This window comes from Lynx canadensis, chromosome B3, assembly GCF_007474595.2.
Source record: "Lynx canadensis isolate LIC74 chromosome B3, mLynCan4.pri.v2, whole genome shotgun sequence".
NCBI classification, from domain to species: domain Eukaryota; kingdom Metazoa; phylum Chordata; class Mammalia; order Carnivora; family Felidae; genus Lynx; species Lynx canadensis.
Genome location: NC_044308.2, coordinates 48,243,187 through 48,260,049, shown reverse-complemented (window position 1 = coordinate 48,260,049; position 16,863 = coordinate 48,243,187).

The window sequence follows — 16,863 nt, the reverse complement described above, 5'->3', positions numbered from 1 at the left end:
ATCTCATAGTTTGTGGGATCGAGCTTCACATCAGCCTCTGGGTGACCATGTGGATCCTGCTTGGGATTCTCTCTCTCTTCCTCCCTCTCTGCCCCTCACTCACTCATGCATGCACATGCGTGTGCATGCATTCTAAATAAATAAATAAGTAAAAAATTTAAATATATATACCTAGAAATTCAAATGCTTCATTATTTAAGAATGTTGTTAGTCTATAGTCTAAGGAGACAGATATAAACTGTGGAATACTGCAAACAAAAATATTTGCAAGACTTTGGTAAATAATTTCCTCATTAACTGTATAGGGTGAAAAGATTCTTTAAAAAGTATTTTAAGAACACAGTATCTCTTCATCAATATTAGGTTATGCCCCTTGAAGAAATCAAGACCAGTCACAAATACTAAATGGAGAAAATCTAGGGTCAGGAGATTTATGAGATTTAGGTCAGAGCTTTATTATCTGGTTTTTCAGTACAAAGGGTTACATGGCTTATTTAAATACCCCTTTGAAGAAAAAACAGATCATTCTTTTTCAAATCTTATTCTCAAGCAATAACTAAACATTATGACCAAAGTGGAGATCCAAAGCGACAGGCTGGTAAATAAGTCTTAAATTTATTCTATTTCCTCATAAATTTACCAAAACAAATTTTAATCCAATAAATCCGTGTCTTTCCTATGAAAATGATCCCCCAGTTTAAGTAGAGATTCTCTCTACTACCAGAGTATAAAGAGATCTTAAATAAGTCAGAATAACCAAATGTGATAAGGAAATCTCTTAAGTCCAGAAATTTTGATAAAGCCTTTAAATCATGATTCTGCTTAACACCATCTTTCTATAGTGGCTTTGCAAGACATGGTAGTAAAAAAGTGGTTCATCAAGTATTTTAAAAGTCATGTTGTCCTTCTTGAAGAAATAGAAAGGATCAAAACAAAACTATACAATTAGCAATAGTTTCAAAGTATAACAATGTCTGTAAAGGTGTACTGAAATAATATTTGGAGATTTTAACCTTGGACTTGTCTTCAAAAATCATTCTATACTTCTCCACTGGCTGGATAATGGCATTCGTTGTTTGATGAGGGTAAATACCACCTACAAAAAAATAATTCAAATAATTTAATTGAAGGGCTGAATGGATTTTTAAATTCACACCTGGCAAAAGAGTCTGAAGTCACAGCATTTTGGATTTGTATGAACCAAGCCTTTACATAGAAATGGCTTTGTTTTGAATTCAAAGAGGGCTTGGTTCCAAAGTTTGAATCAGATTGGAGGATCAGAGTGAGGCTTTATAAAAATTAACCAGAGAGTAGAGAACAATACACTCTATGACGCAGAGGCAGTTCTTCAACCCCCCAGGCTGGAAAATCAAAGAAACTTCCTGGGCTAGGTAGAGGAATCAGAGAAAGAGGGAGAGGAGAGCAAGAGAATTAAAATGTCTGAAGGGACCTGTTCCCAGCATCTTCTGGGAGCAGTCAGACCTGCAGTGGGAGAACAAGTTGATGGAGTGTGGGTCAGTAATCAGAACAGAAGGAGCTTATGCCCCATTTCCCACTCAAGACCCTAAAAATAAAAAGACAGCCCTGCAGAAGGGCCACACTGCCACGGATAGCCTCAGTAGAGTAGAAACAGTACTATGATGTATTTGGTAGATGAAGAGAGCCTGAATTGTTGGTCCTCCATGACCTGGACAAGATCCATGTTCCTAAGTGCAACTGGAACCCAGGGCACACAGACCAGGTGTGCTAAGTGGAGGTACACACAGGATAATGGGTGGATGAAAGGAGAGAAAGTTTCTTTCTTGGACTCTGAATAGTTAAAAAAAAAACTGAAACTATTTTCAGTGAGATAAAGATGAAGCATTAAGCAAAATCATAAAACAAGGCAGGCCGTAAGAGTGGAGGCCTAGGGGACGTTGGGGAGAGAGACAACATTTTATAGGTAGGCTTGAAAGAGAGCCCATTGCTAGTGACATGAAAGCTGAGAAGACCTGAGCATGTTGGGGAGGCAGAGAGGAAACAAGGGGAGGTCACACTGGTCTGGGAAGAGCCTTAACTAAGAGGTGCCTATAACCTTTTCTCAGCCACAAGCCAAGGAGGATACTGCTTCTAGCAGGGAGAAGAGGGCTTTGTGTTAAAGAATCAGCCCACACTTTCTGTTGTTCTTTTAAAAAAAATTTTTTTTAATGTCCATTTATTTTTGAGACAGAGACAGAGCATGAGTGGGGGAGGGGCACACAGAATCCAAAGCAGGCTCCAGGCTTTGAGGTGTCAGTACACAGCCTGACGCAGGGCTCAAACTCATGGACCGTGAGATCATGACCTAAACTGAAGTCAGACACTTAACCGACTAAGCCACCCAGGCACCCCTCTGTTGTTCTTAAGGAAAGACAGCAACTTGCCTTGTTGGTGTGAAATGAGGGCCACAATACACAATCCTACTAATGGTGGGGGACATGCATTTGGACCAGGACAAACATGATGCCCAGGGCTGTGTAATGAACATTCTGCACTCTTCTGCTTGGGGTCCCTGTCTAAAGCCTACCTGAAGCTTGCCTCCCATCAAAGGAGATCTGTCTACATCATGGCTAAAGCTCCCTGGGAGCTGGAGGTCAATGGGAGAATGAAGGAAAGCCACTGATGTGGAATGTAAGGATTTTACTTAAGATCAAGACCACTGAGGTAAACCTAGAGGGCTTGCAAAGAAAGATATCAGACTCTACACGGAAGCCTTCTTGAACTGGGCACATCAGAAGAGAGTAAATTTCTTTGTGGGGACCATGGATAATTCACTAAGAGAAGAAATGAATTTGGAATTTTGTATGCTACTTGGAAATTATACATGAAGATTTGTTTTCTTTCCAAAAATGATCATGTTGCCCAGTGATTCTTCACTCATTGAAATGGCACTCATTGCTTCAGGGAAAGGCCCATTCAACTAAAACAAAGAAGGCCTTTGAAGGGCTGAAAAGTAGTGTGTGTGTGTGTGTGTGTGTGTGTGTGTGTGTGTGTGTGTGAGTGTGTGTATGTGTGTGTGCATGCAGATGTGTATGTGCATGTACATGCATGTGTGCCTGTGTTCTCTGTGTGTGTGTGTGTGAGTGTGGAGTCTGTGTGTTTAAACCCACAGTAGGCACAATTGCCTGAAACCCTGCTCGTGAAATATGTTTGAAGTTTATGGTCATAATGACTCAGATGGAAAGAAATGTAATTTGTTTTTATTTGTCAATGAAAATAGAAAAAGTCCCTCATTTCTACAAGTGGTGGGAAACACTTCATTCTGCCCTTTTAAAAGAATTCAGTCATCTCCAGTTTAAAAGCTCATCTCTGGGGTGCCTTGGTAGCTCAGTCAGTTAAGTGTCTGACTCTTGATTTCAGCTCAGGTCATGATCTCACAGTTTTTGGGTTCAAGTCCTGCATCCGGCTCTGTGCTGACAGTGGGGAGCCTACTTGTGATTCTGTCCCCCTCTCTTTCTCTCTGCCCCTCCCCCGCTCACTCTCTATCTTGCTCTCTCAAAATAAATAAATAAACATTAAAAAAAAATAAAAGCTCATCTCTTTTGCAAAAACACCCGAAGTGTGGCAGAATATCCCACCACTAAATATGCCATTTTGGCAGAAGGATTATTTTGAACTGAAGGCAATTAAGAAGCAGATATAAGAAGAGCTCTGTTCCCTCCCCCTATTTGCCTAAAACAGGATATCCGTTCACAAAGGTGTCCCTCCTCCTCTCTCTAAAGGAAGGACAAAAGTTATTATCTGGAGACTTTAGACCCTGTCAGCCTGGAGATGTCTCCAGAGGAACCTGTATAACAAACTTTACAACCTAGACTTTATCTACCATTAGTTTCCCACATATTTGCCTCTACAGTTTGCCACCCCAAGAGACTCAAGTTCCTTTTCCTGTGTCTTGTCACTTTTCTAAACGTTTTGTTCATTTGCTGAGATACCATATAAAGTCAAGTTCTAATCAGAACTTCTAGTTGCTGGGAAGGGGGTCTCCCATATATTACATGTGTGGTACACATGTCAAGAATCTGTTTTCTCTTATTAATTTGTCTTTTTTGTATGGGTTCTAGCTAAGAACTTAGAAGGGCAAAAGTAAATTTATTTTTCCTTTTAATTCAAAGTCAAACTCCACATTTAGGCTTTTCTAAATCTTCCTGCATTTTGTCCCCAGTGCTGTGCCCTGAGCACAGGTGGCAGGTGGCAAACAGTCAGTGTTATATTGTAGGGAGGAGCATCTGGCCCACCTGCAACTCTACTGGCCTCTGTGCCTTGCTGGCCAAAGGTGACATATTCTCTGTTGTGTGCACCACTGGCCAGCACCTGCTTACACCTGCTGTGTGGTCCTACCAGCACCTGCTTGGAAGCCTGGGGTACTTCCTTGGCCTTCCAATCAAGGTGCACTCTATCCTCCGCTGGAATCCAGTCATTGCCAGTAACATCTCAGCAGTCTTGCACCCCACACGGAGGCCATAGCCTCTGGTTCTTGTCCGGGACACACCCAACCCCAGAAAACCCACAGAAGGCCACAATCACAGATTGTTTCTGTGCCTAAACATCCCACCCCACCATTTCTACTCTATTGTCGTTCCTGTGTGATGTGGAAAATTCTCTAGGGTGGCATCCTTCCAGCGTTTCATACAGAACATAGCATGTGAGCCCCCAGCTCTAGGAATCTCAAGCTTAAAGCTCTTTATCCCCACCTATCCCCATTCACTGCACTCCCTCCTCAGCCTTTTCCCCAAGCTCCCCTTCCCAAGCCAGGAAGAATTTTTATTGCCCTTTTGTGTGACAGGAAATTGCCATGACCTCATGTCCTAAACCCTATGGTTTATATTAAAAACTCTAAACTTAGCCCTCCATGCTTTGAATCTAGAGATTTAAAGAGAATGTTTTAGAATTTAAAAACAAAACAAAGCAGAACAAAACTGTGTTCTATTTCAGATGGCCAGCCTTTATAGTTGGTGTGCAGATTCTGGGCCTGTTTGCCCTCCAGTCTTTCCCTGCCCTGCCCCTATGCCTCTCTGGTCTGGGAGCCTGATGCCTATAGGCCCTCATGGCAGCTGGTTCTAGCTGGCGTTAGCCCCTGGGAGACACTAGCAGTACGTGGGGCTGGGTGGGAAGGGAGAAGTCTATTTCTCTCTCCCCTAGCTGTGTCTCTGGCAGGCGCTGCCTTACTCCACTGTGGACCTAGCTCCCTGTCTGCATAGTCTTCTCCTCTGTCTCTAGTTTTGCTGATGTTCATTGCTGGGTGACTTAACTTCTCTTTTGTTTCTCCCTTCCTCCATCTCCTGTGAATCCAATGATCTTTTAATTTAATTTAAATTTAAATTTAATTTTTTTTTGAGAGAGAGAGCGAGCGGGGGGAAGGACAGAGAGAGAGAGAGAGAGAGAGAGAGAAAATCCCACGCAGACTCTGTGCTGTCACCATAGAGCCCAATGCGGAGGGAGCTCGAACTCACAAACGACAAGATCATGACCCAAGCTGAAATCAAGAGTCAGATGCTTAACCTAGGCACCCCATATGATTCCAATTATCTATGTTAATTCTTCTCTGCTGTAAATTCTTAGAGGGGTTTCTGTTTATCTGGTTAAAACCTGACTGCATGCCCAGCTTTTGAGACTCTTGCTTTTGAAATGCGCTTCAAGAGTTAAACAATGGCTCTGTATTCCTGTTGTAAAAATCCTAATCCTTCTTAAGGCAATGGAGGCTAAATTATGGGGAAAGTCACTGTCAAAGAAATGCAAAAATAAAAAAAAACACATCAACAGTTTTAAAAATATCTCGCTACCAAAGCATCCACAGTTCTTGGATTTATTGTATCGCTATTTGAATAGACATTTTTGCTGCCCTCATATACTCATGAGGCAAAGTTCTCAGGTGTTCCAATAATCATGATCTTTCTTGGTCCTACACTATGACTCTTACCTGTCACTTATAAGAGATTATACCTCAGTCAATAGCTAGTCATACAACTCACTCAGCTTAAGGAGGTAATGGCTCATATGCTCAGTTGTAACAAAATTAATTTATGCACAAACCAAAATGTGGACGCAGGAAAGTTTTAGAACTCCAGTGTGTAATGACTGGTAATGACCAGTCCAACAAAGATACTAAAATCTGCAGATCCAAATGGACAGATACAGAGATCACATGAGTCAAATGTCTGTGGGGCCAGACAGGAAACATAAATGAGAAAGTAGATCCTGTGTATTACAGAAGGGAGCAATGGAAACCAGAGAGTAATTGTGTTATTGAACAGGGAAGTGGTCTCTCCCCAACTTCAGCCGATTTTCCCATGTAAGAATAGGAACCTCTTGTTATGAAATTTTACAATATTTTAAGAGAAGCCAGAAATGTACATTGCATGTGAAAATCTCGTGATTTGTAAAGTAATATTAACTAACTCAAAACATTTAAAATTGTGCAAACTTAGGGGTGCCTGGGTGGCTCAGTTGGTTTAGCGTCTGACTTCAGCTCAGGTCATGAACTCTTTTTTTCCCCCAATATTAGGCCACATGATTTATTAAGTCGCGTTTATGTTCCCAAATTACAATAGATGTTTATATTTATAAGACTACAAAAGTTACCATTAGGATTGTCTGTGCTTACAAAATACTAACTTAAAAAAAACCTGTTATACGTACCCATTAACACCAGACTGCAACGAGTTAACATGGAATCATAGGCACTTCAAAGGTTTAAAAAGACGTTTACAATTTAAATGCATTTTTAAGAACAAAACTGATTTTTCCTTAAACCCCAAATTGTACCTTCAAATTGCAAGAAATTAACAAATACAGTGGCCAAAGGAATCTGCAGCAACTTCTCAAAATACTGTTAGCATCTTTGGGTTTGTTGAGGCTTGTCAGTAACTCACATCAAATCCTCCCAAAAGAAGATCTGATTAGATAGCTACGACTGAACAGCTTTGTGGTAATAATCCAATTTTACACATTAATTTGGTGTTGCAAATCTGCCTGAAGCTACAGGTAATGAAAAACAAAGCAAGTGTAAAATGGATAGTCCGACACTTAAACATTTTATACAAAGTGGAGGTTAAAGTTTACATATTTGGAAATCACTATACACTGAATTACTATTATCTGAATTATCCAAAGACAAATTGCACTGTAACAGCTACAAAAGGCATAGAGTTTTGTTTTGTTTTCAAGGAGACAAGAGGGAAGTACAGAGGAGAGGGGAACAACAGCTTCATCTGAGCTCGTGGTTTGTGAGTTTGAGCCCCACATGGTGTTCTCTGCCGTCAGCATGGAGCCCGCTTTGGATCCTCTGTCTCCCTCTCTCTCTGCACTTCCCCCATGCTCTCTCTCTCTCAAAAGTAAGCATTAAAACAACAACAACAACAACAACAACAACAACAACAACACATGTCTTGCACTGGATAGGACCCCAAGTCATATAACTGGACATTATACTTTGGAGCAATATATATTATGTGTGTTCAAATAAAGCTGTCTCAACTCAAAACATTTGTGGATATTTTAGAGTTACCTCCATAACATGGCTTATTCTTTTGAATATTCTCATTCATGTGAAATATGCATTCTTTTAATAGTAGGCCAAAGTTTTGAAAATAGTCAAAATAGTAATAACATGAATATCTTTTATAAACAGGGAAAAAGCAGTGCTAATGAATTCAGTTTTATTGTTTATCTGTCACTTTCACTACTCCCATACATGTTTATTTGCCATATATTTGGGTGTGAAAAATATCTCTGGTATTCTCATTGCTACCATCCCAGTTCAAGTAACAAACTCTAGTAAACCATTCCGGTAACTTCCCATTTCTCAGGGCTCCCAGCCTTTCTTATATGCATCTTATTATGGAGCAGCTAACATGTACCTAGCACAGTGCTAGGTACTCAAAGAAAAACTGGACATTTGCATTCCAGACATTCTAGTGGATCTGAGGGCTGTGTCTTTGGGGAGGAAGGTGTCCCAACCCTGCCTGAAGGAGGAAATGGGGACTAACAGAACCTGGTTCACTGATTGAGGCCTCAAAGAAACCACTATCCCATCACAGATTGCATTAGTTATAAACCCTTTCTCTCCACATTTAAAACAATATAGCCATACACTAGATTTCAAATTTTATCTTTGCCAAGAAAACTGTACTTCTGGGTTCCTTGAACACATTACCATGCTTTTTGGGCTCTGTATTTATTTATGCTGCACTTTCCATGTTGGCTTACTGAAATGCCAGTTGAACTTCAAAACTCGAATACTACCTCATCCATATATCTTCTTCTAATTTTTTGAGTTATTCTTTGAGTGTCTATAGAATGTCTTGTCTGTATTTTGACATTTACATTCTGCTTTGAAATACAAATTCTTGAGTTCTTGTCTTATCCCCACTGGACAACAGGGATATCTTATTTTTGATCATCAGCAGGACCTACTTAGCATGAAGCTTTGCACAGGGTAGGCACTGGAATTTTCTTTCTTGCATTGGTGAGAAAGTGAGTTCTCCATCTAGTGGTAAAACTGAAAAATTGCATGCAACTTTTGCCTTTAACACAATTATGATTATAATACCCCCCTCCCCCCCACTGCCAAAAGAGTGCCTCATTGATACTACAGGTTACTTTAGCTTTAATCTGTATTGAGGACTGCATTGTGCTACTTCTCAGACATAAATCTCTGTCATACGATGTTTGATCAAAACACTTTGTGCAACAAATTCCTCTAGATGATAAAAGTGGTACAAAGAATCATATAGATCCCTTTAAACGGGTAAACTTCCATTATTAAGTCTATATGTATGTCACCATTGCTTTCTGACCCATGACATAAATATATTGGAATAAATACAGATAATATCAGACTCTTCCAGTTTAATAGCTTGTATTTGTAGAATTTGTGAACTAAAGGATTCTCTGCAAATTCTGGTTCTCCGTACAATTCTAATTATTAACCATTCAAGGACAGGTCCTGAAAAGTTAAAGTAAACACTCTGAAACGTAGGTTTTTACAGAAGTTTTTAGAGTAGGCTTTCTAGTAAATCAGGACCTACCCAATGTTCTAGAGGTCTTACCTGACAGTTTCGGGCTGCTTGCTGCTTTTATATTACACTTCTCCTTATTCTCTCTTCCCTAGGTTTAACAGGATTTCAGGAGAGAACAGCTCTCATCAGCAATGGTGTCCCCATGGGATGATCTTGAGACCTGAGGAAAAGTTTGATAATTCATAAAATAGTTTGGAAATACCCCTTTTGCATCTTTCTTTTAAAATGGGCTTTCTGGGGCACCTGGGTGGTTCAGTCAGTTAGGTGTCTGACTTGATTTCAGCTCAGGTCATGATTTCACAGCTTATGAGTTCAAGCCCTGCATCCAACTCCTCCATGCTGATAGCATGGAGCCTGTTTGGGAGTCTCTCTCTCACTCTCTCTCCGTTCTTCTCCCATTTGAGCACTCGCTCACACTCTTTCTGTCTCTCTCTCAAAATAAATAAACTTAAAAAAATAAAATAAAATGGGTTTCCTAAAAACAAAGAAAAAAAGGAAGGTAAGGTCATTTTGACATTAGGGCTAAAATACAATGATTACATAATGTTTTTATAAGACTGATGTTTTAAATGTCATATAGTTTATTATGTAGACATTCATTCTAGGTCTGCTCTATTTAGTACTTTTAATTCCTAAGTAAAAATTGACTAAAAATTTGACTATAATTTTTGTGGTATGGTGGTAGATTAAATAACATTTTTCAGCTCTTCTCATCAATAAGGTAAGAAGAGACATTACTCAGTTCTCTGCTAATTCCCCATCTCTTGAATCCAGGTTGACTATTTGACTTGTTTTGATAAAGGGAGGAGAGAGGTGTTGAACACTGAGTTAATTACCAATGACCAATGATTTCATCATTCATGCCTAAAAACATGGAGCCTTCATACAATAACTAAATATGGATTCAGAGAACATCTAGGTTGGTGAATATGTCCACGTGCCACGAGGGTACACACACCAACTTCGTAAAACACAAGTTCCTGTGCTCAAGACCCTTCCAAACCTCACCCTAATTACTTCTTTGGCTGATCCTCTGTATCCTTCATAATAAGCCAATAAGAGTACGTAAAGCATTTCTGTGGGTTCTGTGAGCCATTATACAAACTCATCAAACCTGAGGAGGAGGCTGTACTAGCTTCCAATTTGCAGCCAAGTTGGAAGGAGGTGGGATTACGTGGTGACCCACTGCTTGTACTTGACATCGGAAGGCAGGGGCAGCTTTGTGGGACTGCGCCTTTAGCCTGTGGGTCTGTGCTAACTCGGCGTAAATACTGTCAGAGTTGAATTAAACTGTGGGTCACCCAGTTGATGCTCACAGAGCATTAGAGGATTGCTTGGTGTGGAAAACTTATACACTTGGTGTCAGAAGTACTATGAGCAGAGAAACTGTTTTTCTTTAGCCAGGCATCTTTCAGCTCTCCATCTGGGTAACTGAACATCTTTCCGTGTGGCTCAGGGCTCCAAGAGGGCAAAACTGAAAGTTGCACAGTCTTGTAAGACCTGGCACGGTGTCACTTCTGCTGCATTTTATTTGTCAAAACAAGTCACAAAGCCAGCCCAGACTCAAGAGGAAAGAAAATAGACTCCATGTCTCCATGTGGGGAAGAGAAAAGCCATCTTTAATTTTTAATCAGTCACAGTCTATCTTAAGGCCGTAAATTACTTGCATTTCTCCTACATGAAAAGTACATTAATCTCCACAAATCTCCCAAAGTCTCATCAAATATGGCAGCAGCTCAGTGTTCAGAATTTCGTCATTTGTTTTAGGTGTGGATGTAAATAAGGTTGCTTGAGTGTGGTTTTTCCAATTTGGAAACTTGTGAGGGCCAGGTTATCTGGCCCTCCTGCTTGAAGCCCACACACAACAGTGAGAGAGCAATAAGATATCAGCAATTGATGCCCTCATTCCCGGGGGAGGAAACTGAAGGCACATGGCAGCACGGGTCCTTACCAATTCCAAAATCCAGCCACATACATGTTGCAAGTTCCCCTGATTTAGAGGCAGGGACTGTTTCTTGATGAGGGCCTGCTTCTGCTCCCAACCACTGTTCTTGGCTGTTGGCTCTTTCCTCAGATATTTTTCCTTTTCCATTAGGACTGGTGCATGTTTACAGCTGAGTAATTTCTCATTCTGCTTCTTGCTCATGAAAAGTTAGGGGCTGAGAAGTCTCTTCATTTTGAATCATCTTTGTTCCTTTATTCTAAGTGTGTACAATCCCATACATTAAATTATAATCTACTTTGTTAGACAAAAATCACTCCCCAGTTGGAGACAGGCCCTCTCTATTTTGGGCTGTGAGGTGTTAAAACAGGTCTTACAACCATACCCTTTGTCTTAAGTCAGGTCATATTTTGCTGGTAGCACCCTCAGGCTATTTCTTACTCTGAAAACCCTTGGGGTCAGAACAAAGAGTTTTGTATTCCGACCCAGCAAGCTTGCAAATATTTTCTCTAAATTCTGCTTGAAAACTGAACTGCCCCTTCCTTTGCTTCATGTTTCCTTCCATATTTTATTAGAGGCAGCTAAGGAAGCAAATTAGCCCGTTTGGCATTCTACCTGGAAATATCCTTTGGCCAGATCCTCAAGTTCATTAGGTGCATTTCCTTTCCTTCACGTTTCCGTGGTCATGCTTCACTAATTGTTCCACCAACAACCACAAATCAATCTTTCCAGCCTCCAATCATAATTTTCTCACTGCCTTTGCCACCCTTCCAGCCCAGATTCTGTGGCCCAGTCTCAAAACCACTATTGTAGGTTTCTGTCACAGCAGCACCCCACCAACAGTAACTACTTTCTCTTTTTGTTACCTACTGCTGTGTAATAAGCCATTACCAAGTGCAATGGCTAATACCAATGATTTATCATTTCTCATGGTTCGGTGGCTTGACTGCAGTTCTGTGGCTGTATTCATCTAGGATTTTTCTGGGGCTGGACCACCCAATGTGCGCGCTTGTCCTTCAGGGTATGTCTCCATGTGGCCTCCCATCATTCGGTGGTTGAGCCTCCATCACTTTTCAGCATGGTGGCTAGCTACCAGAGAGCCTTCTAAGAAGACAAACCCCAACGTGCAAGTGCATATCAAGTTTCCTTCCATCACACTTGCTAGTGTCCTGTTGGCTAGAGCAAGTCATACAATAAAGTCCAGAGTCAATGTGAGACATGATAACATCGGCATGAATACTAAAAGGCAAGAATCACTGGGGGTCACTGTCTACCACATTCTCCAACTTTGTGTCTTACCTGTTTCTCCCTTGTTTGCTATGCTTAACTTATACTGTGTTCCTTGACACACAAATCTCTGCTTTGCCTCAGATACTTTGCTTTGATTTTTGTCCATCTGAACCACCATTAGTCTTCTAGTATCTGTTGAAACGTCACTCCTCCCCCGACCTAGTTGCTAGCACATTACCTTGTTCAATTCTTGTCATTGAAATGATCTTAAGTTTTTTAACTTGTTCACTTTTTCCTCCTCCTATCAAAATATCGGATCTGATGTTGGGGGCACAGACCTCGTCTACTTTGTTCACAGCTGTATTCTCACCACTCCAAATAGGCCGAGCACTTAGTAAGTACTTAAATTTTTCTGAACATATGATGAATACACAAATGGATGGATGAATGAAGTAACTAAATCTTAGTGAAAATGAATTTATAAGTAAATACTTTTATTTTTACAGGAAGCATATCAAAATTTTAAACACCTGTTGATTACTAAAACCCAGGAGTGATCCAAAAAAGTCTTTTTCGAGAACTGGACTTAATATTCGTGATAGCTTGCCAAAGTATTTAAAATAAGTGATATATTTGGAATTTGCTTCAAAATAATCTGGAGAACATGAGGAAATAGCCTGGGGTACAGATGAGATGAGACTGATTGTGAATTGACATTTACTTAAGTTGGGTTATGAGTACATGAAAATTCATTCAAAACACTGTTCTCTTCTATATTTGTTCAAACTTTCTATAATAAAACATTTAAAAATTATATGTAGATTATGAGGTGTCTGGGTGGCTCAGTTGGTTAAGTGTCCAATTTCAGCTCAGGTCATGGTCTCATGGTTTGTGAGTTCTAGCCCCAAGTTGGGCTCTGTACTGACAGCTCAGAGCCTGGAGCCTGCTTCAGATACTATGTCTCCCTCTCTCTTTGCCCCTCCCCTGCTCGCACTCTGTCTCTCCCTCTCAAAAATAAATAAACATTTTTAAAAATTAAAAAAAAATTACATGTAGATTATTAAGGGAGTGAAGACTTAGAAAAGTCTTAGAAAGACTTAGAAAAATTTTCACAACTGTGAACTAATTTATCAATATCTCTGCTTTTCCTAATTTTAAAAAGAGATTTCTATTCTCATATGATAGAAGGGAGACATTTTTAAAGATCACCTAGAAATGTCATTGGCTACATGATTTGAGGCATATTTAGATGTTGCATTTAACCTGTAATAGACCCCTTTTAAGATATTCCTGGAACTTTGCACGCAGAACAGATTTCTGTACAGCAAATCATTTCCCCATTGACTTCCATTCAGTTTTGAAGGCATACTCTGCTATCTCCTGCTGATTTCCCTGTCTGCTAATTAGAGCTCAAGGCAGGAGATGGGAAGTGTAGAAACTCACATAAGCACTGGCATTTTGCCTTGATCTGCAGCTCAAGGCAGGTATCTGATGCAACAAATTTTTTGTTCTGTGCCCGGATCAAGAATAACCAGGGAGAACAGGAGTTTGCTCCAACAGATGCCATCCTTAAGCTGACAGTCACTTTGCTTGGCTCTGATATCAGTCCAGGGAGTTGCTCATCTATTGGCAGAATTCAATAAATAAGGGACTTTAAATTATTGTATATCTTCCAAACAAGTCTTAATTTGGGGAAATATAAAAGAAATGTGTCTTTATCTCTGGTATCAAGGAGTCTGAAGACTTAAAGAGCTCAGGAATAAGTCCATCCTTTTAACGTTTATTTTTGAGAGAGACAGCGTGTGAGCGGGGAAGGAAAGAGGCAGAGAGAGAGAGGGAGACAGAATCTAAGCAGGCTCCAGGCTCTGAGCTGTCAGCACAGAGCCCAACGCAGAGCTCAAACTCATGAGCCAAGCTGTGAGATCATGACCTGAGCTGAAGTTGCATGCTTAACCAACTGAGCCACCTAGGCTCCCGGGGAATAAGTCCATCCTTAAAACATTATCTGTTATTTTCCATCAAGAACTAGAGGAAAACCAGTATATGAGGTTGAGGGCTGCCATTTCCCGAGCATTCACTTAAGGAAAAAGGACAGTGGGGCCAAAATCATCCAAATATAGAATCTACTTACAAATGAGCCATGGAATTGAAGATGCGGTTTTTTGGACAGAAGATCAGGTGGCTTGTTTCCTGATGGAGCAGGATGTTGTTCTGCTACTCCTAAAGACCCCTGGATTTATTACCAGGTAAATCTATTCAGGAAGACCATTCTGTTGGGCATCTCTGTGTCTGGAATAGAGATAAGGAAACAAACGTGAATTTCTTTTTATGGAAGTCTCTTTGCTTGGATTTGTCCTCACCCACAGCTCACATGTACCCTTCATTTAATGCTGTCTGCTTACAAAGGAGGAAAGGCCAAGACACAGAAATGGAGGGAAGAAACCTGGGTTAAGAGGAACATATCAGGTCATGATGCTTTTGGCAGTAAGTAACAGTGGGCAGTTAAGTGTGGGTGCTTCATCCAGTCTCACCTTCCCAGGCAGCTGCACATTAGCAGGGATGCCCCATATTTGTAGTGGCAAAAGCACTGATCCAGGGTCCAGGCAGCCGGAGTATTAGTCTTGACTTATTAATTTCCAAACACTGCTTTCCCATCTGAAGAACGAGAGAGGTGGTCTAACTTCTCTGAGATATCAGGTTCTAAAGGTCCAAGAATCAATCAAAAAGTGGTAAGATAAAAACTTGTAGACTACTGGAGAGGGGAAAATTTAGGAGGAGTTTGTAGTTAAGACCTTTGGAGAACCAGGACTTTCTCCGGGTGGGTAGTGGATCTTTAAGAAGTAGGAGCAAATAGTTCCTAACTTTGCAATTGTGTTCAAAGCCCCAAACTGACCTTGGCTTTTTATAATAAGTTAAGTGAAGGTATCTACCACAGTGCTCAATGAATGTTAGTCTCCTGCTCCCTTCTTATAGGTGAAGGAAGCCCACCTTCCCAATGTAGAACCATCTCACCAGACAAGAAAGAGAAACACTTATGATTTGCACATGCAAACACCGGTCTATTTCAAGACTCTTTTTAAAAGGGGCGGGGGGCGCCTGGGTGGCGCAGTCGGTTAAGCGTCCGACTTCAGCCAGGTCACAATCTCGTGGTCCGTGAGTTCGAGCCCCGCGTCCGGCTCTGGGCTGATGGCTCAGAGCCTGGAGCCTGTTTCCGATTCTGTGTCTCCCTCTCTCTCTGCCCGTCCCCCGTTCATGCTCTGTCTCTCTCTGTCCCAAAAATAAATAAACGTTGAAAAAAAAATTTAAAAAAAATAAAAATAAAAAAAAAAAATAAAAGTGGGGGGGGCTACGCCTGGGTGGCTCAGTCGGTTAAGCGGCCGACTTTGGCTCAGGTCATGATCTCACAGTCTGTGAGTTCGAGCCCCACGTTGGGCTCTGTGCTGACAGCTCAGAGCCTGGATCCTGCTTCAGATTCTGTGTCTCCCTCTCGCTCTGACCCTCCCTCACTCATGCTCTGTCTCTCTCTGTCTCAAAAATAAATAAACATTAAAAAAATTTTTTTAAAGGGGGGGTTTATTAAAATTTTTAAAAAATATATTTGCATAACATAATTTCATATAGAGTAGGCTCCAGTCACCAAATTAAAAATAAAAATATAAAAATATATTTTGATTCAATTGGATTCGAGGATGTTCCCACTCATTGACCCACATGATAAAATAGTAGCTTAATCAAAGATTCATTTAATGCAAATACTTGGCATCCTACCAGAAAGACCATAAGGCTATTGTCAAATCAGTTAAATTTCTGTTACAAGCACTAAGGGTGGCCATCTGCTATGGCTGGCAAAGAAATGAACATATTTCAAAACGCAAACACGTCTTAAGTCTTCTCCCCCTACAGATCTCAAAGCAGGCATCTTGACTATAGACAATTGAGATCTAAGACTTACTATTCAATGAAAAGGATATCCAATGTCTTTAAAGAGGCAAGAGTTATTAGATAATAAATGTTCTATTTATTTGGTGTTATGAAGGATGACAATTTCTTAGGTTGATACTTTGTGCCTTCTTGAGAAACACTGTATCAATTCAATTCAGCAAACAAAGATTGTGCCCTACAAGTCACTGGGCTCTGTGCTTTGAGGCATACGATGAAAGGGGCCTTTAAGGGGCCTCCAGTCTAGTGGGGAATATGAACACACACATTTGCCCATACAAGGCTGAATGCTACCATAGAGGCCTGAATCCAGTGCTACAGGAATCTTCTTATTTTATAGGAATGCGCGGCAAAACCTTCCCCTCAGATGGCAGTTTAGGTGGATTTTGAAGGAAAGTAGGACTCTTTTTTTTTTTCTTTTTTTTAATTTAAGAGAGTGTGTGTGTGTGGGCTGGGGAGAGGGACAGAGGGGGTGGGGGTAGAATCCCAAGCAGGCTCTATGTTAAGCATGGAGTCTGATACGGGGCTTGATCCCATAACCATGGGATCACGACCTGAGCTGAAATCAAGAATTGGATGCTCAGCTGAGTGAACCACCCAGGCGCCCCAAATATGAATGACTCTTATTAAAAAAAATAGAATAGCCTGAGCAACATTTAGAGGCATAGGAGTGTGTGCTCTATTCAGGAAATAGCAAGTGGTTCTGTTTGGCTGGAT